This window comes from Thermobia domestica, chromosome 1 (genome assembly GCF_964235325.1).
Source record: "Thermobia domestica chromosome 1, izTheDome1.hap1.1, whole genome shotgun sequence".
In the NCBI taxonomy this organism is placed as follows: Eukaryota; Metazoa; Arthropoda; class Insecta; order Zygentoma; family Lepismatidae; genus Thermobia; species Thermobia domestica.
This window is the reverse complement of record NC_137454.1, coordinates 339570413-339591307: the sequence shown is the minus strand read 5'-3', so window position 1 is coordinate 339591307 and position 20895 is coordinate 339570413. Positions and strand designations below refer to the sequence as shown.

General features: G+C 35.3%; 1 protein-coding gene across 1 annotated transcript in view; it reads right to left on the bottom strand.

The window, feature by feature from the left end:
- The window catches only part of bdg (sodium-dependent transporter bedraggled), a 409562-nt gene that overhangs the window by 190664 nt on the left and 198003 nt on the right, over window positions 1-20895 (bottom strand). The window lies entirely within an intron of this gene.

The window sequence follows — 20895 nt, the reverse complement described above, 5'->3', positions numbered from 1 at the left end:
TTTGCTCTGATGCCTGTAAACAGACGGACGGACATAACCGTTCTGTAAGATTCCCAACACTTATGAAATGAAATCTTTAAGTTTTACGTCCCACTCTTATGCCGGTTAGGCTAAAGGAGACGGTGATTATGAGAAATGAATTAAATTGTGGAATTAAGAAAGTGGGAGGAAACGGGAGAACCCCGAGAAAACCCACGAGCACGCTGTTTGTCCACCACAAAGTCCACGCGGCGCGAACTGGGATCGAACCAGGGACCCCAAGCACCGGAGCTGGATACTTTACCACTGACACGTGTGAGACCTCCCCCCCCTCCTCGACACTTATGCATAGCATAGCATATGCATGCATAGAAGTCTAAAAATTTATTATATTTATTTTAGCGAAAGTTGAACAAGACTGACATATAAGCAGTCATGACATCGCCAATTAAGTTAACATCCATCACCAAACTGATAAACAATTTGGAGAAAACTTTAGATTGAAAAACATCAATTGGAGACTTTTCCCCCCTCTTACATTTTGTTGTAACTCTGATAACAGAGTAACCTTACCTCAGGGAACTTTAGACACACCCTGTATAAATTTATAATTACTTGAATTTGATTATTAAATATTATGTGTAATTCGATTTAATTTTGACGAAGCAACGGCCACTGTATAGATTTGAAGAAGTGGAGTCAAACAACTCAAGTTACAATTTCAAAGAAAGCTGGAAAATAATTCCCCATACAAATCAAATTAATTAAACAACAATGATGGCGCAGGAATTCAGTCAGCAGTGTTGAAGAAATACATGCTAAGAAGTCCGGTAGGAAATGTTCATTGATTGAAATTCAGTTTAGAGTTCATTTCAGCACCGAAGCAATATGAGACAGGAACCTACAACTTAACGTAGAATTCGAACCACATGTATGAGCATCATTAACCTTTAACGGTTCAACTGTTCCCCACCCTTCTGTTGTTTTGTGCTGACATGTGTGATGTCCAGTGTAGCAATTAGTTAAAAAAAAAAAAAAAAAAAAGTTCTTTGCACTTTGACATAGCTACCTTAAGGTTGGTTTAAAGGAATAAGTTTTGTCGATAGATGACATTACAGTCTTCGTATCTTTCGTATGCACTTTTTACCTTTCACGAAAATTTACAATTTCTCTTACAAATTTGAACCTAGAGACTTCAAATTTTTAGAGAAGGAACTTCATAACCTATTAAAGGGAACAATCTGTGCCGATTTTTTATTTAGAATTTTCTTCATTGTTGAAATGGCTTGATTGTTGAAATTGATATCTAAACCTTTAACAATAGAACTGTTTCAACTCTGAAGAAAATTCTAAATAAAAAATCGGTACGAATTGTTCCCTTTAATGGGTTATGAAGTTCCTTCTCTAAAAATTTGAAATCTCTAGGCTTAAATTTGTAAGAGAAGTTGTAAATTTTTGTGAAAGGTAAAAAATACATGGGAGAGATACGAAGACTGTAGCGACATCTATCGGCAGAACTTGTCCCTTTACACTAACCTTAAGTTCACTCACTACATGGTCTTATCTGTAACGCTGTCAATTTCATAAATAATAACGCAGTAAACTCAAACAGTTGCTCATATGTCAACAACGAAACCTGAAAGAACAAAAGCACATTACCGATAACACGTTCTCTCAAGTGGAAAGTCGTTTGCTTCTTTCTCTATGACAAGTCACGTACACTTAGTAGCAGCAGCACTTTTGCTGTAGCAACTTGTTCCTACATTTTCAAATACGTTACTTCGTCGTTTTTCACGAATCATGTACAGTCTAGTTAAATCCTGGCCGCCCATTTTCTTTAACTCTCTTAATATCAGTGAAGAAGCATACGCATCACACACCACTATGGAATGGTGATAATTCAACTGGTATTCACCTGTTCTTAATTATTTTCTAACTAGGGTTTAGTTTATAATCATACCCACTCCGCCCACTCCCTTCTCTAAGAAGTTCTATTTGTCATAAAGTAGTAGTGCCACGTGTATGCCACGTGAAGGAGTTTGGTTTGTATGGCGTGATATTTGCTCAGTTAATACTGAAACCGGAAAGACTAGTGGATTTATATCACTTCCGGTTTTAGTGGAGAGATATGAGTGAAAATTGTAAATATATTCCTGGCACGCTTAAGTTAATTGATCGGTGAAAACTTTCTCACTATTACCGTTTTTACCCTATAATGATCAACATTAAGACCAGAAGTGACTGATTTCTGCCACTTCCGCTTTCAATAGTGGGTTGAGAGAAAACGGCTATTCTTACAATGCTAAATTTATTTTTTTAAAAAATGCTTCTCGTTATTTATTATCGTTTTTGCTCTATGTAGATCAATATCGAAACCGGTAGATATAATGAATTTAGCACTTCCGGTTTTAGTAGAGAGTTAGCGATGGAGATGAAATGTATTCTTGTGACGCTTGGGAATTTGATTGCAGGAAATCACTTTTCGCTATTACAGGTTTGGCTCTACCTAGGTATAGTGATGAACCTTACTGTACTATCAGAAATATCACTTCTAGTTTGAATATAACCTTCATGAACGAACTCTTAACTTCTGATCCTCTACATTCTGGTCAAATTTTGGCTTGTGATCCATCAAATTGTTCTTGAGAATTTTTGTCTTCTAGATAGACGGACACACGATCATAATAAACCTCTTAAAAATAGTCTCTTTAGTTCAAAAACCTTCTATATCTTTATACCTAGTAAATTCATTTCAAGTGAACTTCGTACATAAAAATAAAATCTTAGGATATGTAGAATTTCCGGGGTCCCTGCTGGAAGCTAGGTGATGCCTAACGTTTTTTTTAATCCCTTTTTTTTTCACGACAATTCCGGACCGGATTCCCCAATTAATGGACCGTGACATACGAATATGGTATCATTCTGAAGACAATGATGTCACTATTGCTATATATATATATATATATATATATCTATATATATAAAAGAGAACGCACAAAATCCTTTGTCCGCTCATCACGCTAATACGGCTGAACCGATTTCTTTCATTTTTGGGGGGTTGTTAGGATTTGGACCCTAGATGGTTTTTATCATATCACTTTAATTTTCAATTACCAGTGTCTTGAGATAATTGACCAATCAGGTGTCAATACGTACAAAAAATCCTTTGTCCGCTCATCACGCTAATACGGCTGAACCGATTTCTTTCATTTTTGGGGGGTTGTTAGGATGTGGACCCTAGATGGTTTTTATCATATCACTTTAATTTTCAATTACCAGTGTCTTGAGATAATTGACCATTCAGGTGTCCATACGTACAAATCCTTTGTTATTAGTTCATCATAGGTATAAAAATAAACGTATTTATATGCAACCCGCATGACCCTGTGACTCGGCGGGTTAACATAACTGACAGGCGCTATAAATCACTTGAAAGCGAAAAAGTAAAAATTATCTAAGTAACAAAGTTTATTGCGTTCCGGGGTGACCGCAGCGAAGCGGGGTGAACGCTGCTAGTATATATATATATATATATAACTAGCTACCCCCTCCCTTTAAGAAGCCCTGTACTCACACCCACACTTGGAATTACACAAAACGAATGTTGACTTTCTTAGCCCGATGGGGATCTTTATTTCCAGCAGCCAATATCAGAATTAGCTACGTACGACTGCCACAAAATGGCTTTTTAAAGCAAGTTGGGTGGTCAAGTTTTTTTTTTTTTTTTTTTTTTAACAAGGCTGTAAAAATCTAAGATAATTAGGGTACAAGCACAAACAAGGGTTTCGTAAAGTGCCATTTGTTGCTGATTATATGGTTTCTCAAAACGAAATTTTACACTTTCGATTTGAATTTTTAAAAATCTTTACATTTATTAGTTGTATTTTAACAATTCGACAAACTCTCGAGAGAAGAGTATGTGTTACTTTTTAAAGGTACGTTTTTTATAAACATATCTGCACTCTGGGCTTTGCTAGGGACACCGAAATAGGATCCTCGAAATTGTTGAAACATTCTCAGAAAATCAGAAATTTCTTGAAAATTTTGCATCTCGAAGGCAGGGGCGCACTCACGGGATGTCCACCTGGCCCAGACCCTACCCGAAACCTTCCTAACATACATTTGACATTTTTTTTAAACAAAACTATACTTGTTTGACAGGGAAATGATTGATGTAGCATGCAAATTTGATCTTAACACTTCATCTATACTCTTTCTCTTATAATAATAATAAAAAAAAATCTGAAAATATAGGTCGAAGTATTTTACAATTACTTATCGTCTTTTAAGGTGCATAATAATACCCGTTCAATACTACAATGACGTAGTGGCTTATAATATTGGATCCCATCAAAGCTTGCCCCCCTCCTTCCCTCAACAAAAAAATGTGGCTGCACGCATGCTCGGAGGTAAGTGTATGGCATTATTCTAAAATTTGATTCAATCTAAAGACGATGATATACGAACCATTTAAGGTAATAGGTAGAAGAGCAACAACTTCCTAAAAACTTTTCATTTAAGGGTTAAAAAGTCACAGTCCTCCCAACGGGAAGCAGGATAATTCAACACACCATTAAACAGACAAATATGGATTACACTATTCACTACTGTTTATACCTTGACTTACTTCTTTCTATTTATTGATTTTTATTTTATTTATTTTACGAGAGGTAGCAGAACAAAATTTTAAAAATTCGTTCATAACAATAGTGCTAAAAATAAACATAATTTTGACTAGGAGTTGTCAAGTTTCCCATACTGTACTGGAGCTACCATATTTGGCACAATTTTAAAAGGAGTATGTTTTACCAAAACTCCCTTATAATTTAGCAAGTCTGTCTGCCCGACCGGCACCATAGATTTTGGCAAGGATGTAGAGGGGTTAAAATTAGGAATACACGTCACTGTTGGAGGTAATATTCAAACCTAAAGTGGTAGGAAACACTGATTTCTGTTTTTTTTTTTTTTTTTTGTTTGTTTGTTTTTTTTAACGTTGATCATTATAAAGCATAAACGGTAATAATAGCAAGAAGTGTTTTTATTTGCTCTGAGATTACGTACCATAATATCTCTCTAAATCCTTTATTCAAACCGGAAGTAGCAGAAATCTACTACTTCCAGTTTTAACGTTTTAACGCTATACAGTAAAAACAGTAACAGACAACGAAGAACTATTTGCTTCCACTCGAATATCTCTACTAAAAGCAAAAGTGGTAGAAATTACCACCACTTCCGATTCTTATATGAATTGGGAAATATCACCCATGCAAACCAAACTCCTTTATGTGGTATATACGTGACACTGCTAGTTATTAAATTTTACCCCATCTCCCCGTTCGATTTATTAAAGCCAGAAACTAGGACCACTCACAGTACTGAACATTAAGTGACGTTTTATGAAATTTTGAACATAGCCCAGCTCCACGTAAAATATACACCAGTATATCGCTATACATGTATCATCTTTAATCTCAAAAACTGAGTACGTCTAGCAATAAAGGTCCTCTAGGCCCTCCAGAACACCGTTGGCATCCTGAAATATATCATTGGACCACAGGTAAGAATATTTAAGTTTTCAGAATTACAGGGTCTGTCTCTCCCTTGAAAAATATCCTAAATTACGCCAACGTTTGTGTATGGCAACAACCTCGGATAAGATCCCCACAAATTCATTTAAATACAGTGATAGCTGGAAGTTATCAAATTATGCGCTTTTGTGCATTTGAAAATGCATACTTAAAAAAAAATCCAACGAAATGGAGAAAAAAAAAGAAGCCTATGGTTCTGTGTATCATAGAACGCTTACTCTTTCATTCCTGTAAAGCAACAAAGAATGCACTCAATAATTTGCATTTCTTTGTGTTCCAACGAGTGCATTTGAAAACGAATCGACCATAGTTCGGAAAGTGAAATGAAGTTAGCAATGCATATATGATAACTTATTCATCCAAATGTACGTTTGTATTATTAATTACATCTGCCATTTAACTGTAGATTACTTCACGGACGCTTAACAAGACTAATTGTTAAAATGATACTCAAGTGCAGCGATACATTAAATCGACATAATTACTAATTAAATTTGCTGACAATATTCCCAGCAACGTTCAGATTTAGCTTGGGAGGGTTAAAAGTTCGCCACCGCATAAGAGTTTCACATTTCCTTTTATTATCGATTAAAATGTGTATATTATTCATTTCAAGGGAGTGGACAAATGCTCCCCTCCCTTCGAATTACGCCAGTAAACATGCTTACATTAAAAACCTGTGTAAGATTCAATTGCCGTATTCGAATATCCAGTCTGGGGAATTCACAAGACAAAAAAAGTAGTTGCTGGCTACATACAGACTGATCGTATAGATTAAGGGTGAGATTTCTCAACCGGGAGTCGCGATCTCAAGGTGGTCATAAGAGAAATCTATGGGGTCGCAAAGGAACATGAAAAATATATTTTCAACGATTATTTTGAATTTATTATGTTGACAAATCTTTTTTTAATTTCCATACCTATTGTGAAACTTATTTCTATTCCTATATAAGCGATAACAAAAAAAAAAAAAAATCCGGAAATTACTTACAGGCTCACTGGGAAGAGGAAAGCCTCGATTAGTGTATGGGAAATAACTCAATGTCTTTTCGTCTTAAATCGGACTCAGCCCAACAAGCACTCATGTAATGCTGGAAATTTTGATCGGTATACGCTAGACTGTTTTCAAAAACATACCATATATCCAAACCTACATATGCTCGTTCTTTCATACATTTCAGGTGAATATGTGTTGGACTATAAAATTATACAGATAGGTGTAAGCTCTATATATCCCCTCCTACAAGGAAACGCGAATTTCTACATTTTACAAAATATGGTGACAGGTCAAAAAGAGTTTGGAACATACGCCTTATCCTACGATTAAAAGACGCGTTTGAATGCACAGTGGTTCAAAAATAGTCACCCATCTGTCTTTGGAAATGAAATTAAATATTTCAATTTGACGTCCCTCGATTACGCCCTTTAAGGTTAAAGAAGACGGATGGACTATAGTACTCGCGCCGAGTCGTGAAGCTTGAGCTCTAAACCAATCATAGATATATTTTGCTTGAGCTCCAACACATCGGAAAACTTCGGTACAATTCGTGGAGCCGCTTCCCGAGCGCACGCTTGGGGAAGCGCCAAACAGCTGAAATTCTTCAACAATGTTGCCAAACTTTGAAGACATAGTAAACGAGTATATAAAAAAAAAAGACATTTAAAAATTACCAATAATAACTCTGCACAACAACAACTACTGTAACAACTATTCTAAAATGGAAACACTAGCACAAATAGTAACAACGAAAATATAACGCAAAAAAAAAAAAGAATTAACAAAACGGAACTTGATGCCAATCCGACAACACTGTACTCTCGGGAGATGTTTTGTGTGTAGCGCGAGAGACGACACTGACAAAATTTGATGGGTGGGGGTTGACGACTGGAACACACCCTCGCGTTCTATTGGGTGGTGAAATCGGTAGATCTAGGTCAAGCTTCACGACTCGGCGCGAGTACTATAGTTCAAGTGAACGATGATGAAAGAATTACTGGAATCAGAATGTGGGAGGAAACGGGATTACCTCCAGAAAACCCTTGAACATGTTGTCCAGAACAAATTTAAACTTGGCAGGGGATCGAACCAGAAACCCCACGCACCAGAGATAAACGCTCTACCACTGAGCCACTGTACCCACCATGTGTCCTTCCGTAATCACTTCACATCAGTTATGAGCAACGGGGAAAATATGAGCCTTCTTTCGTCAATTGAGATTTTTCAGTACACTATTAATATTTCTTAGGAAAGATTAAAAGTTCCGGCGAGAGCTCAAGTGATTCGGATCCCATGTTAAGATGTAGGTCACGTCTCATATAGCCTCGGTGCTGAAAGGGGTGCTAAACTCAAAAATCAAATCAACGAAAGACTGAAAGAATATGGTTTTGTAGGTGGCCTGGTATATTTTGCAAGAAAGCTGCATGTAATATTTCATGATGAAAGAGTCATAAGTTCCACGAATGTATTATTATTACATACTTCTTTAACATGCTCCATGTAAATGTAGCTAAGAAGCCATTTTACATTGGGAACATCATTAACAATGAACATAGTGAGGAAGTTTGGAAGAAATACTGCCAGACCCCATATTTAAATGTATCACTCCAGCAGCAACTGAGGAAACAACCTAAAAATATTAAATCGGCTATGACTAACGTAATTTTCGAACCCAGGAGTTCCTGATTGCGACCTAAGAGTGCTCACAGTTCAACGTTCATTGATTCACACACGGCACTGAAAAGCAGTTTTGCAATATTACACGTATCGGTTCAAAGGTTACAAACAACTGTGTTTAAAATTAGCTACAGCATATAAAATATCGTAAATAATAGCGACTGGTTCCAGTAATCGTTAGTTTAGTGCAAAGTTGTGTGTGAATATTAAACCACAAAAAACGTTTGATTAACAATAGTATCTACACGAAGTCATTAGTTTAATAGTTTTAGATATATTTAATAAGTGAAATATTACGTTAGCCTACGATTATATGTATTACAGGGGAACATAGAAACATACCCTAGGATTGAATAGAAGTGTTTTATATTGCAAATATGCAGGGTAAAAAAATGAAAGAAAAGAGAAGGAAAAAATAAAATGAACACAGAAAATGGAAAAATAATAATTTATGGAAATTTCCAACCTAAGGCAATAAGCTCTATTTTATCTATTTTCTTTTTTAACATTAACAAAACCAGATTTTATTTTCCATGCGCTGGAAATAGTACTTCTTAATGTCAGCGATAAAACTACTTAAATTAGGCTGGAAGAAAACCTTTTTGGACGTTACACAAACTCTAATCCTCGAAAATCCAGAAAAGCACTACCCAAATTACAAAATACTGTGACAACTATTTACTTTTGAGTTACAGGAAAAATCCAGCTCAAACAATGGAAAATCTAAAAAATAATTAACTGCCACAACATTGCACCATAAGGATCATTACAGTGTATTGCAAAAACTTTAGGTTGTTATCCAAATTACCTACAAATATATTTCTAACATGTCTTACGCAATTTTTCTAGTCAAGTATCGCAAGATTCTAAGCTAAACTCTCTGGTGTTACCATTTACAAAAGGACATGGCAAGCCAGATAACTTTTAGCTAGGCAGTGTACAGTAATAATATTGTTCTCATAATAGTTATTTAGAGCTTTCTAGAACAGAGTTCGCTGTGTCATAATTCAAGTAGTTTTGTAAATACGTTTCGAAAATACAGGTACAGGAGTGTTTCAGTGTTGCAAAATTCATAGTATAAAAATTATAAATTGATATATAAAGTGATTAGACGAACACAATGAAGAGTGATTATCGACGTTCAAAAATACACAAGTAATTATAATATATACCAATAATAAATATAGTTTAAATATTTTTACATCATACTTTTCGTGAACCTCTCATGACGCAGAGGGATTCTAATAACTTTCAGATGAAATTAGGAAAATCACTAGGGCAGGGATGCAAATAAGCAACAAAATTTTAGTAGCCCAAGAAAAAAAATCTACTAGCCCACATCCCACAATAGAAATCATGTACTTACTTTCGGTATGATATTAAATACTCGCCCGCACTGATGAACCACTCGCCCCGGGCGAATGGGCGAGTAGTTATTTGCATCCCTGCATTAGGGCATAAATTTACAAAACGATACCAGTAAATTTTCGAGAAGAGACTTACTTATAGAGTCGAGACGAGACAATTTTATTTTTCGTCTCGTCTCGAAGGAAACACTAAATGCAAGCAATTTACGAAAAGGCACTTTGTCTGAAATTTAGACCGGACTTTAAGAAAAATTGAGTACAAATTAAAATTTTTCTTATGATCCTGTATAATAGTTTTAAGAAATATTTATCTACTCACCTAATCCAGTTCGGGACCAGGTAAACAAACACCTGATAACAACAAGAACGAAGTGTTCTAATTTAGAAGAAAAGTGTGTAAAGCGAAAGGGTATTACACAAAATGTGATTTACTTGCTATTGCAACAAAAGACGTCTTCAAGGCTCTTTCGCTCTTTTCATTTGCTAACTCAAGGGCGAGATGAAACTAAAAACACCGTTATGGAAAGGATAAGAAAAATACGAGCAACAATAAAACTATACGTATCCCGTTCTTTTTAGTACTTAACAATATTACATATTTGTAATCATTAATTTTCTGAGACATTCAGTTTACTTGAAGCTTGCAACTACCAAGTAACTAGTTTATTGCGTATACAACATGGACGTATTAAATCTTACTGAACAGCTCTACATGCGGTTACGTTGTACTAGAAACTGTCAAACATAACCTAACCTAATTGTGTAAATATTACCTTTTGTTTGTACCTGAACGTTTTATTTGATTAAAATATAAACATGTCATCCAATAAGCCAAATCTCTCTACCAAAACTACGTCCTTCTTGCTAGTAAATCGGATAGCACGCGTACTTTTCATACACGAGTCTCGGATTCAATTCCCAGCAGTACATGATCGAGATTCAACTTTAAATTGTAGGTCTGTTAATTATATGGCTACGAGACGTTACTGTAAATAATAAATGGCAGACCGGTTCCACCGGCAATGTGTCCACTAAATTAGTCAAACATTGAAAAAACACAGGTAACACCCAATGTAAAAGAAAATTTGCTAAGAATATTGACAAAGTAGTTTCGGTTTCGTAACAGCAGTTCCTGTTACTGGAGTGAAACCATGTGCTATTAACTATATTTTCTGTTTATGAATCACAATTCTTTATCCCATTTTCTTTGCGGAACTTCGCATAATTTTTTCAACTTATTGTGTCATCGAGAATAAACCACAAATTGATGTCATTGTTATAATACGGATGGGAAGGTAACTATCAGAGAAAGCGTAATTTTCGATTTTAAAAGGAACATCCTGCTTCTTTATTTTTACTTAACAGATCCTGGGGACTTGACAATTTATTTTTACGGGTTAACGTTTTAAAATTCAGTTCGGCGTGCTAGCTTAGAATATAGGTAATCGGCTCTCCCTGTCAGGTTTCATGTTCATGTGCTGTGAATGGATGTTCTTACGATTCCACATGATGATTTTATTGTTATTATTGTGAAAAGCTATCAATTGCATTCTAGTTTGAAGATGATGTTCAAATGTCTTCCTCTACTTCGGTGAGGGAAATGTATTCTCAAGGTCAAATTTTGCACACGAACACACACATATTATATTATATATATATATATATATATATATATATATATATATATATATATATATATATATATATATATATATATATATATATATATATATATATTGCACAGTAAATCTATGTTGTGTTCCCTTCCAAATTGTTCATGTCTTCTCATAGACCTAGACAACTCCCATAGAAAATAATTCAGAAGGATAGAGATCGCACCGGTTCACCTCATCGTTTTTCGTCAGAACGCATCCGGGAACTTTTCGTGCAGTAAGTTCAGAGTAATACAGTAAATTCGAATAATTTCAGTGTTGAATACCTCCCCACTTTTCTTTCACAGGCTACTGAATAGTTGTCACAGTTTGATCTAATCAATTCAGTCAGTGTTGCAACAACGCAATTTCAAAAATCTGACGTTCCTATTGGTAAACATTATATTTTAATAATCGTACAGGGCGTACAATTAGCAAAATTAATACTATCATAATATATATTTTCTTATTTCTTTATTTTATTTATTTTTTTTATCGTAGATATATTTACAGCATTTGAAAAACAAGGATGAACACTAGAAAAGTGCTTGGTAGACCGGCAGGACAGAGAAAGGAAATGAAGTATTCAGAGTGCTATACAATTCAAACAACAAGAAAGAGGAATGACAATGAACGAACGTACATTTGAGCATTATTTCAATATAGGAAAGCTTAGGCCTTGTAAGTTTTTACTGTTGAATTGACTTTTGGCACCTTAGTTCACTATGCCATACCGGCCCAAAAGAGCCAAATCTCATATAGCCTTGGTGTTGAAAAGTCCTGTTCCTTACGAGACAAGACGAGAAATAAAGATTTCTAGTCTCGTCTCGATTCTCAAGAATTCTTACCAGTCTCGTCTCGATTGTTAGAAAGTTTTTTTCCTCCTCACGTCTTCCTCTATTCTCATTTTGTAAATTTCTGTATAAAAGTTATGCCCTAATTTTCTTCTTAATTTCAGCTACAAGTTATCTGACTCCTTTCGTCTTACGAGAGGTTCATGAAGAGTGTGGTATAACAACATTCAGACCATATTTATTACTGGAGTATATGTTTTAATTACTTGCGAATATTTAAACATTGATAAATGATATTTATTATGGTTGTACAATGTGTTTGACATCTATAAGGCTTGTGTGAACTAGTGTGGCCCACTAGACTCAAGAAATTTCTCGTTGTTTCGACTCAAAAACGAGACGAGAATTACCGTGATTCTAATCTCTCGACTCAAATCTAAAAATGGGGGACCGCGGTGGCTCAATGGTAGAGCGTTTAATTCTGGTGCGTGGGGTCTCTTGGTTCGATTCCAGACCAAGTAAGTTTGTGATGGGCAACATTGTGTCCTTGGGTTTTCTCAGGGTACTCCTGTTTCCTTCAACCTTATCACTCCACCAATTTTTCCATCATTCACTTGTTTCAATCATCGGCTACCTTAGCCTAAAGCATAACTTTGTGGGACAAACTGAAAGATTTCATTTTATTATTTTTTCAAATTCGAAAATGCGCTTCTTGTCTCGATTTTAGAACTCTACTTTCGAGATGAGAGAAGAAATTTCTCGTCTCGTGAGGAACACTAGCTGAAAGAGACATTAAATTCCAAATCAACCAACAAACCACTGAGCACCGGTCAGCAATTTATTTAATTCTGCCGCAATTCTCTCGCAGCCACAGCACAGCACGGAACCGGTGCCTCAGGCAGCAAACGAAGTTTCAACACTGCGAGTAAACAGACTAGGTTTAGTTTCGTTATATTGTGTACTGTACGTCCATAACGTTAATATTAATGGCTTCTTTAGTGTGGAAGTTACATTTCGTCTCCTTTTTTTCCGTAGTAATCCTTGACATTTACTACAGTTGACGTAATATTATGGGAACATTCCGGTTCTCGTACTCCGACTATGTTTTCTTTCTCCTTTCGTCGTCTTCTTACTTACTTACTTCTTTTTCATGCCGTAGAGAAAATAAATGTATACAATTGCTGTCAAGGTCTTTTACCGTAGTACTGGAATGGAAACATGTTCCACTTAACTGCAAAATTGGCTGAAAATAACTTGACTAATTTAGGATTAGATTTTTTTTAAACAAATATTACTTCAATCGTCATGAACTTCTGTAACTTTCTTTAGGTTACTTAAATCATATTAAGTTACTCAAAGTATCTTGCAGTTTGTCCTCATATTAGATTGTCAAACTATTGGATAAATTGCAATTTTATTTAAGAAATTTTGTTTATTAAAAACTGCAGTCAAGCCCCGATTATTCGCGATTGGCACGAAAAAATTTCTTAACCCTGTTGGATTGTGATTCTTTTTAACCAAAAGTTCGTAAATGTTGAGGGTTAATCGGTTCACTTTACAAATAACTACTAATGAATGTAAAACTTCAATTCTCTCTTTCTCCACATTTAATATCCACATATATTTCCGGTACCTAGCTGTACCTTATCGCAAGCACTAAGGTTCAGTAACATGCATATAGGCCTACTCTTCTACAACACATTATTCTACAACCTCGACATTTAACACAGTAATTAGTATTTTAATTTCATCCACTTTTGGCTCTTATTCCCTTAAATCACATTAGCCACTAACGGCTCAAATCCTAACATGAACACTGGTTTCATTATCAACAACTTAAAACATAATAAATATAGTAACGCTATTCACTTGTTATTTAAACTCGTAACACTTTGTCCGACTATTTTCAATTACACCTTGTCCAAAGCTTATAAACCGCAACACCCTGTTACAGTCGCGTTCAATTATTTTTCATGAGTAGTCGCCGCGGATTGACACTCCGCATGCAAATAAGTACCGGTACTGTATGTTCTTCAACAAAAATAAAATGCGTTGTAAAAATCATTATTTCCAACAGTAATGCACGGTCCGAAGTGCAATTCTACTCTGATAGGCAGAAGCAGATTGTTGTAACTTGTAAGGCATGAAAAACGGGAATTTTATGCCGATATATACACGGTATATATATTTCGTGTTTGCAACCTCATTTTTAGTCTCTGTTCTGGTTATCTGCGATTTTCGCTATCTGCGGTGCCCTTGCAACCCAATTCCGCGGATAATCATGGTTTTATTGTATACATATTTACTGTCTGTCCGTTCGGGAGAGAGAGAAATCTCAGGATGTACAGGGACAGAAGTTAAGAACTGGGTTCGTTGGTGGACGTGATCTATCCACTTGATCCCAAGATATGAACACTCAGAAATCGTATCCCAATGTATTTATTTCGAAGTAATTATGGATATTATCCTTCTTGGTAGGCTATCCGCATTGCTCTGAGATTACCGGGTTAGTATAACACTCAGGATGATATCCATGGAATACAATACTAAACTGAAACTAAATTTATCTACTCGACGAATCTAGTCTTAACTACTTTCTATTTTCAAATATTCATTCATCTTAAAATCTTTACTTAACTTCAGATAAAATGTTATTTTTAAGCCTAGGCTTGGTGAAATTTAGCTTGTTATGGACATCGAGATTGGTTTACTAAAAACCAAACCGAATTTTCTTCACGTGGTGTACAAGGTAGTACTAGGTCTTCTACACAGACAATGAAAGTAATTTCTCCAGACAGAAACGTATGCAAGGGGCAGGTCCTGGGGCTGGGGGTACGGACTTCCTTTCCCCGAAATCCTGACCTTTCTGTAAATTTAGTCTAATTTTAGGGGTAATTTAAAAAATATTTTTTCTCATATCGAATCTGGAACACCCGAAATACTTTGGACTTCCCGGAATAAATTCCTGCGTACGTCCCTGTCCCAGATAAAAACAATAATTTTAAATCCTTTTATTTCTTCCATTTCAATCCACATTTCGTATGCAATCTACAAAGCTTATTCGATCCTGACCAAACTTTGTACGCAGACCTTGACTTGTTTCGTAAATACGTGAAACATTTTTCTCTGCATACCACTATTCGGAATTACTGACCATCAAACTTAAAGTTTATACTTAGTCAAATTTCAGGGGGTAAAGTACACTACTATTTAGCATAATAAGTAAAGGGAAATATCAGCTTAATGCAATAATAAATATGGTTTTCCTAGCTCAAACTTTAATGGTTAAGCTTTTGGGAGGGAAAAAAACTTATTTAACAATGATCATGTAATAAATAATTTTGAAGAGCAAACTTAGCTTTACTTACTGCAATTTGTCTTGATCTAACTTTTTATTTTGTTTTAGGATGTAAATAATGATAACGGCAAATTGAAGCAATTTTATTCGCGACCCTGTGCACCAAATGCGATAGCCATTACAGCAGCGAGGAAGGTTAACTAATTCGAACATTTTGGATTTCGATAAGTACAAGGAAACAACGACTGATGGGGAAAAACAGTTTAATCAAAGCTTATTTCTGAGATTAGGAAACAACCCACGTTGTAAATTATCAGTTTTAGATTTATTTATTTTTTTTTTTAAATCAAAATCACACATAATAACAATTGCGATTATAAGAAATTTCAACAAGAATTTAAAGTGTCGCACATAAAATTGATGTTTTCCGTATTATTTAAAGATTACAATCTTTAATCAAAAAAGCAGTGTTATGTCATGTTAATAAAAATTTATTAAAAAGTTCCGTGAGACTCTGTAATGTGTGAAGAACAAATAAAACGAAATCGTTAATTTATTTACAAGTAACCATTTCAGTTGGGAAAAATACTCTTTTAAAAAATTTTATTGCGTATAGTTAGGTTATAAAATGTTTATAACGTTTTGCGAATAAATAAAACAGATGCAAACATTTTACGAATAAATACAACAGATTCCAAAGGAAGCACTGTACTTTTAACAGATATTATACCATTTAACAAACAACATCTAGAGATCCAGTTTTGCAAAGTAGCCAAATACTGTATTTTTGAATGTCCTACTCTACACAGAATTTTCTTCTTAAATAAGAACAGAACGAGAACAATAATAACAAAAAGGAGAGGATTACTTAAAAGATGAAGTGAAACTATAGTTTCACAGTAAAACGGAAGACTTTTTACAACCACCAATTCTCTGTCCCTCTACTTCACCAAGAAATTAAACCTGACGTTGTCACTGATCAGAAAAATGACAGGACTGATGTAATAACCATAATAATGAAGACAATGAGGTGATAGTGAACTGAATATGTTATAAGAAGAAATGATTGATGGATACAAGCAATTTTTAACTGGATATCAAGAGACAAGAAATGACTTAGGATACGTCCTCATAAAGGTGGTGTAACGAAATCAAAAAACAAAACGGAATAACCTGGAAGAGAACTACCTAAGATTGTGCCTAAGAATAGAGACCTTCATCTAGCAGTGTACTGATAATGGTTATGATGATGATGAACATATTATATCATACTTCATTTTCCTCTCTGGGTTTTCCCTTTGTAAAATTTCTACGTATAATATGGCAGATGTAAAAGCTGGATTTTAAATAATAAAAAAAGAATACAGACGGAAAACTAAATTGGATTAACACGTTTCACTTTCATACATACTAATAACACTAAAGTTATCAGAAAATACATAAAACGTGACCCATAATTACATAAAATATACTGTCCTTCACGCTTGGAGGTGTATAGCATAACAGGCAACTAGCGAATTATTACTATATCGTGTATCTGATTACTTTGTTAGTTGGAGAGCGACAAAAAAAAAAAAAAAAAAAAAGACAAGGACAAGAAAGAAAACACCACAGCAGAGAATATAATGGGATTAAAACTTAGTTATCTTAGCAGATTATGTGTTATAATTAGAGATTACAGTCATATTGTATGTCAAAATGTGAATAGGAAAATTTATTACCTACGATTCATTTCAAATTATTACGTGTTGATGGAGACGTTTTCTAATTTTACCAATTCTAAGATAATCGCTATTCGCTCAATCTGATTTTTCTTATTAAAAAATTATAATAAGAAATAAGTAGGTGTCACACTATTCATTTCAAGAAGGAATTTGGCTTGGTTTCTGGTAAAACAAATTCCTTACCAAGCCGCAGCATTAAGTTATAAAGAAAATCTTTTTAAGTTTTACGTCCCACGGTTATGCCGCTGAGGCTAAAGGAGACGGTGATGATGAGAGATGAGTGAAATGGTGGAATGAAGAAAGTGGGAGGAAACGGGAGAACCCCGAGAAAACCCACGAGCACGGTGTTTGTCCACCACAAAGTTCACTTGGCGGGGGCTGGGATCGAACCCGGGACCCCAAGCACCAGAGGTGAACGCTCTACCACTGAGCCACCGCGCCCCCCTTAAGTTATAAAGAAAATTGAACAAGAATTTTAGGAATGATCCAAAGAAAAATGGATCAAAAGATTGCGATCTTGGGCAATAATTAGTTTTCGGATCAAGGACCACAAAATTTTTTGAATGGCGCTAAATCGAGTTTCGCGTTTTCTATGAAATAAGCACATCATTAAGTGATAGTTTGGGTTTGGCTACACTGTATGTAGTACTCCAGATATAAGGCTTACAAGAAAATTTTTGATTGAAATATTATGAATCTTTAGATTCAAAATTGGATCAGGGACCACAAAATTTTTTGAATGGCCCTAAATCGTTTTCGTTTTTTTTTTTTTTTTTTAATGGAATAAGTACCGGTACTTCATACTGAGTTAAGTGATAATTTGGGTTTGGCTACACTATATCTAGTTCTCCAGACATAGAAGAAAATTTTTGTTGAAATATATTGGATCTTTTGATCCAAAAAATAATTCCCCACATAAATCAATCGGTTAAAAAGTAAAGATGGTGAAGCACCTGACATCGTTAACGAGTGTTAGTACACTTCACAATTTAGCACAAGTTATTGAAAATCGAATAAATGATGCATCCATATCAAGAAAACAGTCCGTTTGTACCCCTATCCCAATTGGAACTATTGTGAACAGGACCTCGAGAACCAACAAGAAATACAAATTAAAACTCACTATCCATAGCAAAAAAATTGGGATCTTTTACTGACAACTCAACACTAACGTATCATCTAAGTCATTGGCAATCTCAGTGAATATGACTCAAACAAAGTAAAACGGGAAAGAACTGAGCAGAAGAGCACTGTTAAACGTAGTTGTTTGTGATTACGTATTATAAACATGTAACAAAATATACCGTTCGACCGCTCTCACGTTCTCCATGCAAACACTTTGTGCGAAGGACAAATCAAATATGATTTTGTTGTTTCCTCCAATACTGACTTTGTGTGTGTTTAACTAAAGTAAATTCCTTATCCATGTTACGTCAATTTATACATCCTTATCGCAAAACGAAGTTCACTATAATCCTTATGGATGGAGTAAATACTCACTGTTGTGAGTAAATTATTATCGTTCTGGACTTCAATATGAAAGACCCGGGTTAGAACCTCGATGGTACTATCGTGTGATTTAGATCCACACGTGAAACTTTAGATCAAAGTTTAGCCTTGATGCTTACAAGGGACCTAGAGCTCCAGCCAATCGGAGGGGAACAGGGTGGTCCAATGATAGAGCGCCTATGGCACGATAGCGTGGGAGACCTAGGTTCGATTCCGGGAGAGAGCTCATGTGGTTCGGATTTCATGTTAATCAGTAGGTCCTGTGTCCTATAGCCTCGCTGCTGAAAGGGACGTCAAACTCAACTCACTTGGTACGAGCTGGGATCGAACCAAGGGTCCCATGCATCAGAGGTGAACACTTTACCACTAAGCTACCGCGGCCCCTGTTTCTGGTGTAAGGGATCCCTGGTTAGACCCTAAGCCATGTGAGTTGGTGATGGAGATCCTATCGATGAGTTTTCCCAGGAATTACTCATTCCTTCCAGGTTCGATTCCAGCTCGCGCCGTGTGGACTTTGTGGTGGACAAACACCGTGCTCGTGGGTTTTCTCGGGGTTCTCCCGTTTCCTCCCACTTTCGTCATTCCACCATTTCACTCATCTCTCATCATCACCGTCTCCTTTAGCCTAATCGGCATAACCGTGGGACGTAAAACTTATAGATTTCATTTCATTTTTTCACTTCCTTCCAGATTCTCATTCCATCATTCTTTCACAATGACTCCCATTGATTAATCATCTGTCTCATTTCGGCTGAAGGGCGTAATCGTCGAAGTTATATCAAATATTTCATTTTTTTCAACCGATCTGTGGGGTTCAGTGATAGCCTTTCCTGCTTTAGGGAAGTAATCGGACCAGGCAACGTCACAAGAGCATGGTAATGAACAAATAACTTATTAGGGATTTTTTTTTTTTTTACAATAATGAATCAACAATAAATAAACATAAACCTGAATCAGAGTAAATTCAAGCACTGTAACTTAGTTTTATGCCGTTTACTTTTGCCTTAAGTGGGTTTAGACTAAACGAGATAGATGATTAATGAAAATGAACAATTACGAAATAATTGGTGGAATGAGAATGTGAAAGAGAAGACTTACATTTCAGACAATTAGCTTCTCCAGATTTTGCCCTTGTTTATTGGCTAATCCGTTATTTTGCTCGTTGTTTATTTTAAGTCCGTGAAACAGAGGGATAACTGTATTACACAACATCTGATATGAAATTATTTTTTAGAAAGTTTTAAAAAAGTTATGAACTTAAAGGTAAACAGCAACTAACGAATTTGTTAAGTACAAAGAAAACTTTATACGTCGAAGAATTTGAAGCTTTATTCTTTCTAGTTGTGCGTGTCTAATTGTGAGCTAGTATATTTAGAAACTAAACGACGCTTGTTTCAGAAAAACAAGAATAAAACGCGTCTACTTCATTTATTGTGTGTACGTCATACGGAACACAACGTAAGGACTATTCTTATTTCAATTCATATCTTTGATAGTCTCTGCCTTGGTATAAGCACGTTACAACTTAGAAACACGGCGTCAAAACAATAGGCAGTTAGTTCTTTTTATCATTCGTCCTTTCATACAAACATTAACACAATGACAAATCCAACAGAAGGCTTTTTTCGAGTAGTGACTGTATGCTGCTGTACATATTGATTTAATTTGAGTTTTAGTTTAGCACCCCTTTCAACAGCGAAGCTATATATGACACGTGAACATGCAGCTTACCGTGGGATCCGAACCACAACAGCTCCCGTCATAATTTATATATTAAAGAAAGATATGATAGTCAAACAGCATGTGCTAGAGACCTGCACGGGCCGGGCTTGGGCGGGCCAACACCAGTGTTGGGCAAAATCAATTGAAATCAATTGCAATTGATCAATCAATTGAAAGTAATTGCTCTGAAAATCAATTGCAATTGATTTCAATTGCAATTGATTTCAATTTGTAATTGACAATTAATTTCAATTGCAATTGAATTCAATCATAAAATTTGCAATTAAATTTTCGTCAATTGTTAATTGTTAATTGGTCACCAGGCAATTGAAACTTTTAATTGTTAATTGTCAATTGCAAAGGGTGCAATTGAAACATTTAATTGTTAATTGCAATTGACAATTGAAACTTGTAATTGTTAATTGTAATTGTTAATTGTAATTGAAATCAGCAATTAAAACTGAAGATAAGAAGATGTGTGTGTATTGTGTTGTCCACTTGTTATTGTTTTACATATTTTTTAAATAAGGTACTTATAAGAAATGCTGGATACCTACCATCCCTCCCCCCCCCTGGGAAGAAAGCCAG